The sequence below is a fragment of the Lathyrus oleraceus genome, chromosome 4 (genome assembly GCF_024323335.1).
Source record: "Lathyrus oleraceus cultivar Zhongwan6 chromosome 4, CAAS_Psat_ZW6_1.0, whole genome shotgun sequence".
Lineage (NCBI taxonomy): Eukaryota > Viridiplantae > Streptophyta > Magnoliopsida > Fabales > Fabaceae > Lathyrus > Lathyrus oleraceus.
The window spans coordinates 247138216-247152233 of record NC_066582.1 but is presented as its reverse complement, the minus strand read 5'-3'; the positions used below and the strand labels follow the sequence as shown (position 1 = coordinate 247152233).

The window sequence follows — 14018 nt, the reverse complement described above, 5'->3', positions numbered from 1 at the left end:
TGGAAAAATCCAGAATATTCATCCAGATAACAAAAGTAAGAGTGTCTGGCAAGACGCTCAAGCATTTGATCTATGAATGGAAGGGGGAAATGGTCTTTCCTAGTTGCCTTATTGAGCTTCCTATAATCTATGTGCATACTCCATCCGCCTTCTATACATTTAGCTACATGCTCGCCCTTCTCATTCTGTATGACTGTGATGCCTCCCTTTTTAGGTATCACATGTACTGGACTTACCCATTTACTATCGGAAATCTGATAGATTATACCAGCTTCTAGCAGTTTAAGGACTTCCTTCTTAACCACCTCACTCATTACAGGGTTGATTCTTCTCTGATGTTCTCTGGAAGGTTTTGAATCCTCCTCTAGCGAGATCTTATGCATACACACAGATGGGCTTATACCTTTTAAATCAGAGATTTTGTATCCTAAGGCAGATGGGTATCTTCGTAAAACATTCAAGAGTTGGTTTATCTCGTCTTGGTTTAAGGTGGCACTAACTATTACTGGGCAGTTCATTTCTTTATCCAAAAACGCATATCTTAGGTTCTTGGGCAATTCCTTAAGTTCTTGAGCTGGTTTTTGAGAATTTGGTGAAAGGTCTGGAGTAAGATCCAAACATTCGTTAGTGTGAGGTTCCGTTTCCTCTAGCTCGTTATCCTTTTCATTCGGGTTTGAAAATGGTTCGATCACAGGTTCTTCTTTATTAAATTCCCTTATGCATTCATCTATGATATCGATCGCGTAACACGCGTCTCCTATGATTGGTGCCATCGGGAACTTTGAAAGAATAAACTCTATCTTTTCATCCCCTACTTCGAAAATTAATTTTCCTCTTTTAACATCTATTATAGCTCCGGCTGTTGATAAAAATGGTCTACCCAAAAGGATAGGGATATCGTCGTCTTCCTTGATATCCATGACCACAAAGTCTGTTGGGATATAAAGTTGACCGATCCTAACTGGGATGTCTTCTAAAATGCCCACAGGGTACTTGACAGACCTATTGGCTAACTGGAGGGACATCTTAGTTGGTTGTAATTCTCCTAAGTTTAACCTTTTACATACAACTAAGGGCATTAAACTCACACTAGCGCCTAGGTCTAGGAAAGCTTTGTCGATCACATGACTCCCTAAAATTCAAGGTATAGAAAAACTCCCAGGGTCTTTCTCCTTCTTAGCAAGTTTATTCTCGAAAATAAAATTGCATTCCAAGGGTTTGGGATCTTCAAGCCTACGCTTGTTGGTTAAGATGTCTTTGAGAAATTTGGCGTAAGATAGAATTTGGGTGATGGCTTCGGTGAAAGGAATCTCTACATGAAGCTTCTCTATTACTTTTATAAATTTTTGGTATTGGTTATTGATTTTGGTTTGTTTAAGTCTTTGCGAATATGGGATTGGTGGTTTGTACGGGGGTGGTGGTTTGTAAGTTTTATCCTTGGCTTCTCCTTCTTGGTCGGTTTGTTTTTCGGGTTCTATCGGTTCCTCTTCTTGGTTAGTAGGTATATTTTCTTTAGAAGTTTTGGACTCGCTCATTGTTGGGTTATGAGGCACTTCGTAAGCGGTCCCACTTCATAACGAGATAGCGTTAGCTTGCCCTCGAGGGTTTGGTTGAGGTTGTCCAGGGAATTATCCTCCAGGTGTAGTTTGTGGGGCTTGGTTTTGCGCTACCTGTGAGATCTGGGTTTCAAGCATCTTGTGTGAGTGATTATCTGATCAACCTTGGTCCCTAATTGCGTTATCAGTTAGTTTACGTGAATGTTCTGGTTTAGGAATTCTTTATTTTGCTGAGAGTGGCCTGATATAAAGCTTTCCATGATCTTCTTAAGGTTAGGCTTCTGGGGCACAACTTGCATAGGTTGATTTGGTTTTTGGGCTTGATAACCTTGTGGTCTTTGAGGTGCATAACTTTGGATAGGGTTCTGGTTTTTATAGGAAAATTTTGGGTGATTCTTCCATCCAGAGTTGTAGGTGTTTGAAAATGGGTTACCTTGGGCGTAATTCACTTGGTCGGTGTTCAGGTCGTTCAAAAGGTTACATTCCGCCGATTCGTGTCCTTTAGATCCACAAAGTTCACACTTTGTGTGGACTACTGCTGTGGTGTTAGTCTTTGTAGAAATATGTTCGAGCTTAAGGGCTAAAGCGTCCATTTTCGCCTGCATCATGTCCATAGAGCTTATCTCATGTATTCCACCTTGGGTCTCCTTTTTCTCTATTGATGCTCGTTCAGTTCCCCATTGGTAATGGTTTTGGGTCATATCCTCAATTAGGTCACAAGCTTCAGGGTAAGGTTTGTTCATCAGTGCGCCACCTGCGGCAGCGTCGATGCTCATCTTTGTGTTACAATGGAGTCCATTGTAGAAGGTATGAACGATCAGCCATTGCTCTAAGCCATGGTGTGGACAGACTCTTAATAGCTCTTTATATCTCTACCAAGCTTCAAAAAGCGATTCTCCTTGGCTTTGAGTAAATCTAGTTATTTGGTTTCGAAGAACAGAAGTCTTACTAGGGGGAAAATATCTAGCAAGGAATACTCTTCTAAGGTCTTCCCAGGTAGTTATTGAGTTAGATGGAAGTGAATCCAACCATGAACGTGCCCTATCCCTGAGGGAGAAAGGAAATAATCTCAAACGGATCACATCTAGTGAAGCACAGTTGGATTTAAAGGCGTCGGCCAGTTGGATAAAGACTTTTAAATGTTGATTTGAGTTCTCAGTAGCGAGACCCGCGAATTGGTTCTGTTGCACTAATTGTAGTAAAGATGTTGTTGGCAAGAATGAGGGGGTTTACTATACTAGAACTAGGTTCCTCATCAGAGGGTTGGGAAAATTCCTTAAGAGGTCTCCGGTCGCGATTCTCCGCTAAAGGATCTACTAAATTTTTGGTACTATGGGTTCTTCGCATTTACCGGCTAATAATGCCTTAGTCTAGACGGTGTAACAACAGGGTACGAAATTTGACGAAGTTGGTCCCCGACAACGGCGCCAAAAACTTGATCGCTGTGTTCGCAAGTGCACGAATCGCGTCAGAGTAATATAAAAGAATATTGATCCCACAGAGACCAAATCGTCAATCTATCGATTACTATCGTTACAGTGTTTATCTAAGGCGGTATAAAAGAGGTATTGATGTTGCAAAATGACAGTAAATAAAAGAGGTAATAAATACGGTGCAAATAAAGACAGGTTTGAATGTATTTCACGTCAGTTAAACGATGTTTTGATTGTCTAAATAGAACTACTTATAGGGCAATATTTTCTACTCTTGAAAAAATCTATTTAACAGGAACTGTCGCTTTCGCGTATTCAGAACCGAGTTTACCCTTAAATTAAGGCCTTTTATTGTCACTTATAAAAGGTGCGCAGAACGCTAAAGTAGTAAACTTATTTTTAAGAAATAAGACTCGTAAACTTAGTTGAAAAGTGATTTTGATTTGGAAAGTTTTACCCAAGGAGTTTCCTGATTTTAAATCTATCAACGCGTCCGAAAATAGTTTCAAAAATCGTTTTTCCTTAAAGTGATAAAGTTCCTAGTTAACCAAGCCATAGTGCTTTCGCACTCCTTGAATAGTTAAAACTAACCAAGTTTGTTTCAGAAAACTCAAGTTAAAAATCAAAACATCCTTTAAAGCATTTTTACATATTCAATATGTGAAACATCTCTTTAACCGCGATCCTTACATTCTAACCTTCGAAAGATTTAGCCAGACATGGTAATACAAACAAACACAACGATATTGATCATGATGAAAAGTTGTTTTAGAATGTAAGGCATAAAGAACGAGTAAAGCGTGGACAGAAATTAAATAAAGTAAAGCGTGGACAGAAATTAAATAAAGTAAAGCGTGGACAGAAATTAAATAAAGTAAAGCGTGGACAGAAATTAAATAAAGTAAAGCGTGGACAGAAATTAAGTAAAGTAAAGCATGACAAGTAAAATAAATAAAAGCGATTAAATAAGAACCTGCTCCAAACGGAGGCTTTAAATCTGGTACAAGGAAAATAAACCTTCGACTCTGAAGATAAAGACGACAGCAAATCGAAGTGCTCCAACTCAATCTCACTAAGGTGCGATAACCCCCAGATGTGACGGATTACCGCTTTTACAGATGATAAATATAGTCTTAGTGTTGTAAACTAAGTTGGATGATTTGGAAATGAAATGGAACGACCTATTTATAGAGGAGTTCAGCAGTTTGTAAAAACCATGATGTCATTTAACTTCTCCTTAGTGGGAACGTGAATTGCAAAGGTGGCGCCCCCACCCCTTCATGGCGCCCGCCATGCTTGGAAATGGGAAAGTTCATGGGAACGTGGCGGTTACCTCCTGGTTGAGGGCTGATGAGTCATGGCTTCTCCTATAGCGGCCGCCATGTGAAACGCCATGTGTACAATATTTGCCGAAAAAACCTAATTTTTGGTCTTTTTGCTTCGTTTCTTCTAAAAGGGTCCCGAAAGAGCTAAATATCTGAGAACAACATAAAAGAGAGCATAACACAAGCAAAATGATAATAAATACCTAATAAACATGTGAAATTTGAGTAAAAAACGCGGTGTGATTCAGTGTGATCAGGCATTAAAGTAAATGGCTTGAAATTAAATGTTAGTTGTTAATGAGTTAGAAGTTAGTATTGTTTTTTCTTTTTTTGTTTTAAGTCATTCTTTGGAGAACACTCAAGCCACTTATCACAAGCATGGATCCTTGAGCCAAGACATCTTCCAAAGGAAGGAAAGAAGGTCAAGTTTCCACACAATACCATGAAAGAAGGGAGACTTACAATATCACTAACTAGAATGCTATGCCTTTTATATCAAAAATTTATTGCTATGTTAAGCAATCGTAATTGGACTTATGTAGAAGTCACAACTATTTGAGGTTGGGCAATAGAACTTTGGTGTTAATGCATGTTAGAGACATAGTATAATGGACTATGCTCATGAAACATACCACACACAAAAAGAATATGCAAAGGAGGTGGCCTAATCTCATCCATACTTATGTTGATTTTTCAGTCAACTAGCCTTAGGATTTAGAGACATCATAGACCAGATGAAATGAATGCATAAAGAAGGGGAATTAGATGAATAGGGAAGGGAATGGATCATAACTCAAATTGGTCAAAGGAGGACTTTTACCAAATTAATATCATTCATTCATTTTGGGAGATGGAATGTACATTCCATCAATCCCCTAAATCCAATGATATTAACCTAGCAAAGTCAAATCAACCTTGACCAAGGCCCAACAACACAAGTCAAACTAACACAAACCATCACAAGAGGTCAACACAATTATTTAGCATTTATTCAATTTAAAAATACTAAAATAATGCATTTAAATTAAATATGGTTTGTTAAATTCCTAAAACCTCATCAAAACATCAAAGAAATGGTCATGAGATTTATCATAGGTCAAACAAGGTCAAAGGACATTGGAGAAAAAAATTCAGAATTTTTAAAGACTTAAAAGTATTTATAAACAATTAAAAATAATCATAAAATCAATTAAATTATAAAAAAATATTAATAATGATCCAAACATAATAATTTTAATTCAAAATATGAAAGAGGAAATTTTTTGAAATTTTTTGGTGAAACTCTCATATTTTTGGGATCAATATTAAAATTAATATGAATTAATGAAAATCAAATGAAATAAAACGAAAATCAAAAAAACAAAAAAATGTGAGCCACTTGATCTCCCTCATTAACTGAGGTGGCATATCAAGTGGATGAAAACGTGCGTTCCATGGTGGAACTTAGTCAGCGCGCCACACGCGTGGTAATCAAAACCAACGCCTAAGATTAAAACATTTCAAATGGATCATGTGGTCTGGAGACGTGCCAACACACCGCCGGAGCCAGAGCTCCGGTCTTCTTCTCCGGTGGACCTCACCGGACTGGTCCACCCTCAACCATCACCAAAATAAAAAAGGAGGACATGATCTGAAAGAAAAAATGGCGTAAAGCACAAATCTGGCCTCAATTTCAACTAACTCCCAATATATAAAAAGATATAAGGAGTTGAATTTTGAGGTGTGACAACTAAGTTGCTTCGATTTGACCTCAAAGCAACTTAATCTTCTTGCATACCTTGGAAGGACTTCAGACAACCAAAGATCCAAGAGAATTGATGAGAATTAAGTGAGAATCGAAGAGAAGAAGTTTTCTGAAATTTACCTTCAATGTTGTGCAGAAATGGATCTTGCTTGCTTCAACCTTGATCTGATCACACTTGAGAAGCTTGCAGGAGAGGTTTGGCAATGGTACAAAGCTTTGGATCCTGGAGTTTCTGAATCTCCAAATAGTGAGATTCAAACTCAATTTTCAAGTTGAAAGTTCTCAGATTTTCCTTTGAACGGTGAGGGTTTCAATTGAGGGGCAAAGCTGGCGCGCAAGGTCTCTTTGAATTGATCTCCAAGGACCTGTATTTATAGCAATTGGGACTAATATTTGCACACTTGAAAAATTGCTAAATTTGGACATTTCATGCACAAGCTTGCATGGGCGTGTACAGGCCCATGAAACAATCCAATTTGGTCCATGTACAATCATACTGAAGTTCAAATGAGGCTTGGATGTCAAGCCAATGTGAAATGTGATTTTTGGCATTTGATTTCTTCCAATCATGCAGACCTGTTAAAGCCATGCGCAGACCTAGCAATCCTTATCCAAAATGCATGAAATTAAGTTCTTTGGAAACGTAGATCAAGGGGAACAACTTTGATGTTAGATACTTTGTCATTTGGAACTTGGATCGTGGTGAATTTTAAGGTGGAAGTTTGGAAATTTAAACATGTTGAAAATTTTCTAAGTGTCAAGCCATATATCTCAATATTCCACCTTGCTTAACTTTTTATGTGAGCTTCAAATGAGAAAAGTGTCTTCATCAAAGTTGTATCTATTTAAAAGACCTTCAAAATGGTCACCAATTTCATGTCATTTGGATTTAGAATGATAGAGTTATTCATTTTTGAAGTTGAGGAAAATCACTTGTTCAATGGTATAGGTCAAAAATGACCTATAATGTATCCTCATATCACATGATCATAAAAGTTGAATTATCTCTTACTCCAAACATAAAAGTTGAAGTAGACATCTTTAATTTGATTGTGAAACTTGTAAATATTTCATCTCATAAAAATTGAGCAAGTTATGGCCTTGGGAAGTTGACTTTCAAATTAGGGTTTAGACAAAATGACCTATAATGTTTCAACATAGAAAATGATTTTCCAAGCAAAACTAGATCTAGGTCTCAACATTAAAGTTGTTTGGAATTTAATTTAGAGTAACCTTTCTCTTGGAATCATTTTCATATGGTGAAAATTGTAGGAGATAGGGTCTAGGGAGACCCAGTTTTGATCAAATGAATTCATCTGGCCAACCACCACCAACCAACTTACTAACCTTCAATTCTCTTGGATTTCTAGGATCATGGTAGATCATATATGCATAAGATGATGAATTTTGAAGTATCCCTTGAGAAATTTGATCAATTGGTGAGATAGCTTGTTGGAGAAGTTACTTATGATACCTAGTTAAACTAGGGTTTCCAAGGCAAATCACCTCCAAACTCTTGAAGAAAACTTGACCAATATGTCATGTAGAGATAATTGGGACTCATATATGATGCTTAGAGACATTGTGGATCAATCCTTGGTTGTGCTTTTAGCCATGAGGGTGTCAAACCCTAGGTGTGAACTTGATGAATTTTGATGATCATGCCCTACCTACAAAAGAGTTAGGCAAATACAAAGACATATTTTTGGTATTTTGGTTAGTGAAATGATAAAATACAAGTATGATACAATCACACGGTGCTTGGTGATCTCTCCCAAAACAAACCCAATGAGAGAGGGGTAAGGAGGATGCCAAGGTATGATCCAAATGCTAATGCATATGATGAAATTGCATGAGGGATCTTAGGGTCAAAATTGGGGTCTTACACTATAAAACCAAACACCTAATTCATTCTTTTGTTTATAACAATATAGTGGGTATGCCTCTATCCCTCGACATCTTAGTCGTGCCACCTTTACTCTTGGGTTGCAAATACCATTTACCCATATGGATTCCAATATACCCTTACATTTGGTTCCAAATTATACCTTTTCAGCCACGTTTACCAAATCCTTCATTCTTTGACTTTGGTTACTTTTTCCATCATCTCATTCATATAAATGATGCATTCATATTCTGCCTCCATTCACTTCATGTGATATACCTCTCTCTTTAAGTGATCGCGACTTTATGAGTCGATTGGGGTACTAACTGCAAGTGCACGGTTCTATCGCGTAGTTTTAAAAGATATCGATCCCACAGGGACTTATGAATCGATATACCGTTTTCTAAGGTTACTTCGTAAAGCTAAGGCGGATGATACTTTGATTGTTTGGGGGAAAAGTTAAATCTAAAATAAGATCTAGGTTAAATATCAATTAAGCGGATATCGGTATGTAGTTCGTCGTAATTAGGGAATCAAGTCTTCGTTGGTTTCTTGGTTTTAAAATAAATCTTTTCAGTAGACACTATTGATTAAAAGCCTTTTCTCAAACTCTCGCTCTGTTGAATAGACCATGACTTTAAATTAACGTAGCTGTCACTTATTAGTTAAGTCCAAAATCACTTTTTGAAAACAATAGAATCTATAGAAAACTTTTTATAAAAATAATAACCGTTTAAACACCCTTGTCTCAAACTCTCGCTCTGTTGACTTAGATTATATAATTAAATTCAAATGTTTAACTCTCGTCCTCACATTTAACTTTTAAAAATACTTTTTGAAAAAGATTAGAATTTAATTAACTCTAAAAATTGCTTTCGCCCTGATCTAGAATTAATGTCCAATTTACACTGTCCAGTTAAAAACTCAAACTTTCGTTCTATTGATTTTAACTTCTTTAGTCTTTTACTCTCGTACAAAAACCTTGGTATTAAACCTGTAAATTGAGACCATAAAAAGAGTGATTTTATTTTTAAACGTAATTAAACCAACTTAGTTTTGATTCCTTCATTCCGCTTACTTTACATACCGATACCTAAATAAATTAGCCGGACATGCTAAACAGATCTAAACAATCATCATGCTTAAATAAATCCATCTCAGGCAAACAATATAAATAAACAATAATGCAGGGCATATATAAATTCAAACAATAATTAAAGAACCTGAATAATTAATAGCAATCTTGAACACTCCACCACAGACCGGTTAGATTTGTTCTTGAATTCTTCAATCGGACAGGAAAATAAAAAGTGAAGGAATAAAAATCTAGGATCTAACGTAAGGTTAGATCCAGTAAAAGATACACAATAGTTTCCGGTGTAGAAACTATTGTGTGAAAAATTAATTAAGTGCTGAAAGATTGACTGGAAAAGAAAATAAAAATTGCAAATAAAGTAAAAACTGTAAAAAGGTAATGCTGTAAAGTATGCTTGCACGGCCGGAAGAGAAAAAAAAAGGAACGAAGCCTTTAGGGTTGGAAGGAAGTGACTATTTATACTAGTCTACTTTGTAACGGTTTCCAAAGCTTTCCGTGTAAAATCCTCACGTTCCAAGAGTCAAGCGAAATAATAGGCTTCAACGTGCCTCTGTTGCGTTTCTGAAGCCAAAAATATAGGAGAATGATGTGACGTCCGTCACACCATGTGTTACGCTCGTAACACAAGGCAGCAGGGCGTGATGCTCGTCACACCTTGTGTGGCGCTCGTCACAGGCTCAGCGCTCATGGCTTGTATTTTTGGGCTGAGCTTTGGTGAAATTGCTTCTCTTCATTTCTTTTTGCACCTCCTTTTCTTCCTTTTTCACTTATGCTTCAAATAAGTTACCTGAGACAAATAAAAAGAAAAATACCAAGTAATATCGAATAAAATGAAATAAATCGAAACAAATAATAATATAATTTAATTAAATCGATTCCAAAAATGTGATATTATTTCATGTTATCAAACTCCCCCATACTTAGATATTTGCTTGTCCTCAAGCAAGATACAGTCTAGAACTTGTTAAAAATTTAGCCAGATGAAATTTCAAAACACACATCAATTCGTATCAGGTTGCAAGTAAACCTTGTTTAGAAGTAACCTGGGTTTAGTCTTGACATCAACAACTACCGTTACAACCTCAGATAACCTCACCTTATGCAAACCAGTTCGAGTCATGCTATTATAACCAGCCTAGTTCTTTTTCTCTTATTTCACCCGTTTTCATTCTAGCGAAATCACATTAAGCCCTTTATCGTTTCGCGCACATAGTGGAGTGACCGGTTAGTGATTCTGATCCCCTTTTTAGCTTGAAGCTCTGGTACATTAGTCGGATAACTTCGTTTCTTGGTCCATTGCAAATTCCGGGGGATCGGACCATAGTCCGCCCTACCAAGTTCAGCACCAGATACCTGCTGAACCAACTCATAATGGATCTTTCGTATTATGCTTTTGTATGATCTGCAACCTTTAGATTAAATGATCTGGTAAGGATCACCTAACTTAGTTAGTGCATTTCCTGATATATATATTTTTATTTATTTTGGGAATCATTCACTTATATTCATCGGTCCTCCACGTAGTTTGCTATTAAGATGGTGCTGACTTCTTGTATAAACTACTCGGGGTTACTATAAAGTTAAAAGTCCAGGGACTTGTATAACAGGTACCTTTCTGATCTAACATGTTGAGGTTTGTTTAGAGCGTTGGGGCGGTAATAATTTTTGTCTTAATTTTTCTCAAGTTTGATGAAATAGGCAACCTTTATATTTACTGAGTGTGTTGAATTTTTGTTATGGCTCATGAAAATTTTGAGGGAATAGATAATAGAAATTTCTCACACTAGGGACTTAATTTAGAATAAATATATATAAATATATTTTTTTATATATATATATATATATAAGAAAGGGAAATAACAATGAAAAGGGAAAGATAACATACTTGAAAAGGGAAGATTTAAAGAACAAGGTTTTTCCCCCCATACTTAAATGGAACATTGTCCCCAATGTTTCAAATAAAATAAAAGAAATAGAAAAGAGAGAAAAAACTAAAATCAATGCTGCCTGCCGCCTCTTGTTCTTGGACCTGGTGATCGTTGACGGACTTCTAAGTCGTCAAACCTGTTGAGCAACTCAGCGAACCGCTGGTCGGTTATGGCATTTCTCGCTTCCTGTTGTTGTTGCATCTGGCGCATCATTTGCATCACTTCGAGATTCTGCGCTTGCATACCATCAATAGCATCCATGATGTCGTCGTTGGTTGCTGGCCTTCTTCGTCGTCGACGTCGTGAGGATGGACCAGCTGCATTATCGGAAGGGTTGAGCGGGACTGATTGTTGTGCAGGAACCTGATCACCTTGCTCCATTTCTGCAAACTCGTCTGGAGGCGGGTTTGCTTGCGTAGGCTCGGTAGCTTCGGGAGCATTCAGATCATAGATGTGGCGGTTGGGATTGGTGACGTATGTTAGGGCAATGTTGGGTAAAACAACGCTTGGGACTTCCTGGTTGTTCACCATAAGGTAATACCCTCCGCCTACCCTATTTTTAATTAGGCGGCTGGACCGACAATAGCTTATATCCATAAATAGGGGTGGGAGAGCTTGTAAATTTTGAAGTCGATCCCCAAGATTTAAGCCAAGTGCTATGGTGGTGATTAATCCACCAATTACAAAAGGTTGACGGCCTCTAGCACATAGGGTGCGGATATGATGAAATAGGAAAGAGGCAGCGTTTACCTGTGTATCTGCTGCAAAGACGCAGTGGAGGAAAAATAATTCCTTGGCGTTGACTTTGCTGTTGTTCGGTCAACCAAAAATAGTGTTTTGCAGGATGCGGATAAAGTACCGGATGGTTGGGTTATGTATATGCGAAGCAAGTAATACATCCCAGTTGTTGGTTTCCACACCGGAAATTTTTCTAAAGAGGTCGAAGGCGTTTATATGCCACTGGGAGTTCGGAGGTATCCTAGGGTGGACTTGACCTTCTACAGGGAATTGTAGCATGGTGCTCAATTGGTTTTGGGATAGGGAGTACTCGGTGTTGAACATGCGGAAGGTTGTGGTACCGGTTAAGTACTCGTCTTCACCGGTAGGAGTGTTGTACGAATAAGAACTTAGAAATTCTAAGGTGAGTGATGGATAGGTAGGTTGATTGTGTGTGCAAAGAAAGGTTAAATCAGCAAGGCGGAGCATCCATTCTATACCTTGAAGTAATCCTAATTCTTGTAAACAAGTTAAATCAGGATACCTGGTAGAGATGACACCTCGCTGTTGGAAACGCTCGAACTGCTCCCTTTAATAATTATCATCTTTGGATCGGAAGATGATATTTCAGAATTCTTGGTTTCCCGCCATACTGATAAGTGGTTTGAAAGAGGTAATAAGGGGAGAAGGGAAATGAAATTAATTTTATAGAATGGTTTGTGGTGTATGAAGAAAGGTATGGTGGATATTTATAGGAAAAGATTTGGAAGTTGGAAAGGGAGTGGTTGAAAAGTAAATAAATGTGGGTAAATGTGAATAAATGGGGAAGGTAAAAAGTGGGTGGTGTAATGGCCGTGTCTCCAACGGTTACTAACGTTCACCTAGTCTGAAGGTGTCACGCTCGTGATAGGGGTGTTACGGGCGTCACAGGCACTTGGCGTGACGACCGTAATGGATTGTGTGACGCTCGTCACACAGTCATTCTTGCAACGTACTTTGTTTTTATCATTATATTTTATTGTTGTTATTTTGTTATGCATATGTTTATTTTATTTTGCTATTGTGATACTTTTAAATTGCCTTGCATGCTATTCTACTTTCATAATATATATATATATATATATATATATATATATATATATATATATATATATATATATATATATATATATATATATATATATATATATATATATATATATATATATATATATATATATATATATATATATATATATATATCTTTAATAAGTTATGTAGGTAGCAACAATAGAGAGCATTATTGATAGATATTGCATAAGTCATAATAAAGTAAAATAAATCAATAGCTTCATAAAATAATCATAATGTAACATTGGAATACAAAAGCAAACATGCGAAAGAAAAACAAATACTAAAATAATTTGAAACAAAATTAATGAATAACCTAAACTAAAACTAAGTAACTAAGAAAAACAACTTCTATCCATCTGCATGATCTCTGGCCGGAGGAGCAAAGGAGTTAACACGGTTTAGCAACTCGTGGAACTGATTTGTCATACTGTTCATGTATCCCAGAAATTCTTGTCCCATGTTAGCTAACTCTTCTCTGAGGGCGTCCTGTTCTGACATCAAAGCCTGAATGGTAGTGTTATAATTAGTTCCGGGCATATGATGTCTAAGATCGGGTATCGCCGATTCTTCGGTCGGGACAGGTTGAGGAGGAGGATCAATATCATAATAACCAGATGGTGTCTGAGGGTCAGACTCAGCATAAGGGATCTGGTCGTCACAAATCTCATAGTCCTGGATGGATTCAGTAGATCTAGCAGGAGAGGGTGTTCCGTTCAGATTGTAGAGCCAGTTATTGCGGTTATGAACACTAGTCCTTGGACTAGGCAAGGTGAATAGGCAAAGAACTTGGTTGTTAATTATAAGCTCAAACTCTTCAGACCCTAGGTTTGCTATAAACATAGTGTTGAAGAGGAAGGGTATACTCATAGTCGCAATGCCACAAAAAGGGATTAAGTCAAGCATAGGTTGACGTAATCCGATAGCATTACCAATCATGGTTATCAAGCCGCCTATTTGAATTGGTGCTCGTTCATCTTGGATAAGGCGGTCAAAATTTGCCAACATAAAAGTGGCACCGTTTACTGGACGGTTCTGGGAAGCACAAAATATGATGAAGAGTTCATCGCGTGAAACTGAGGTACTGTTTGACTTCTTCCCAAATAAGGTGTGGGCCAGGATCTTATGGAAATAACGAAAGGCCGGGTTATGTATGTTTCCAGAAAGAAACTCATGTTCCTCGGGATCGTCATTTCCAGTCAAGCTTCCCCAAAAGTGTTCAAG

At 37.4% G+C, this 14018-nt stretch overlaps 1 non-coding gene across 1 annotated transcript; it reads left to right on the top strand.

The window, feature by feature from the left end:
• Window positions 1–2387: 2387 nt before the first annotated feature.
• LOC127077299 (small nucleolar RNA R71) lies at window positions 2388–2494 on the top strand. Its single transcript, XR_007787138.1, has one exon. It is a non-coding gene; the product is annotated as a small nucleolar RNA R71 (small nucleolar RNA).
• Window positions 2495–14018: the final 11524 nt, after the last annotated feature.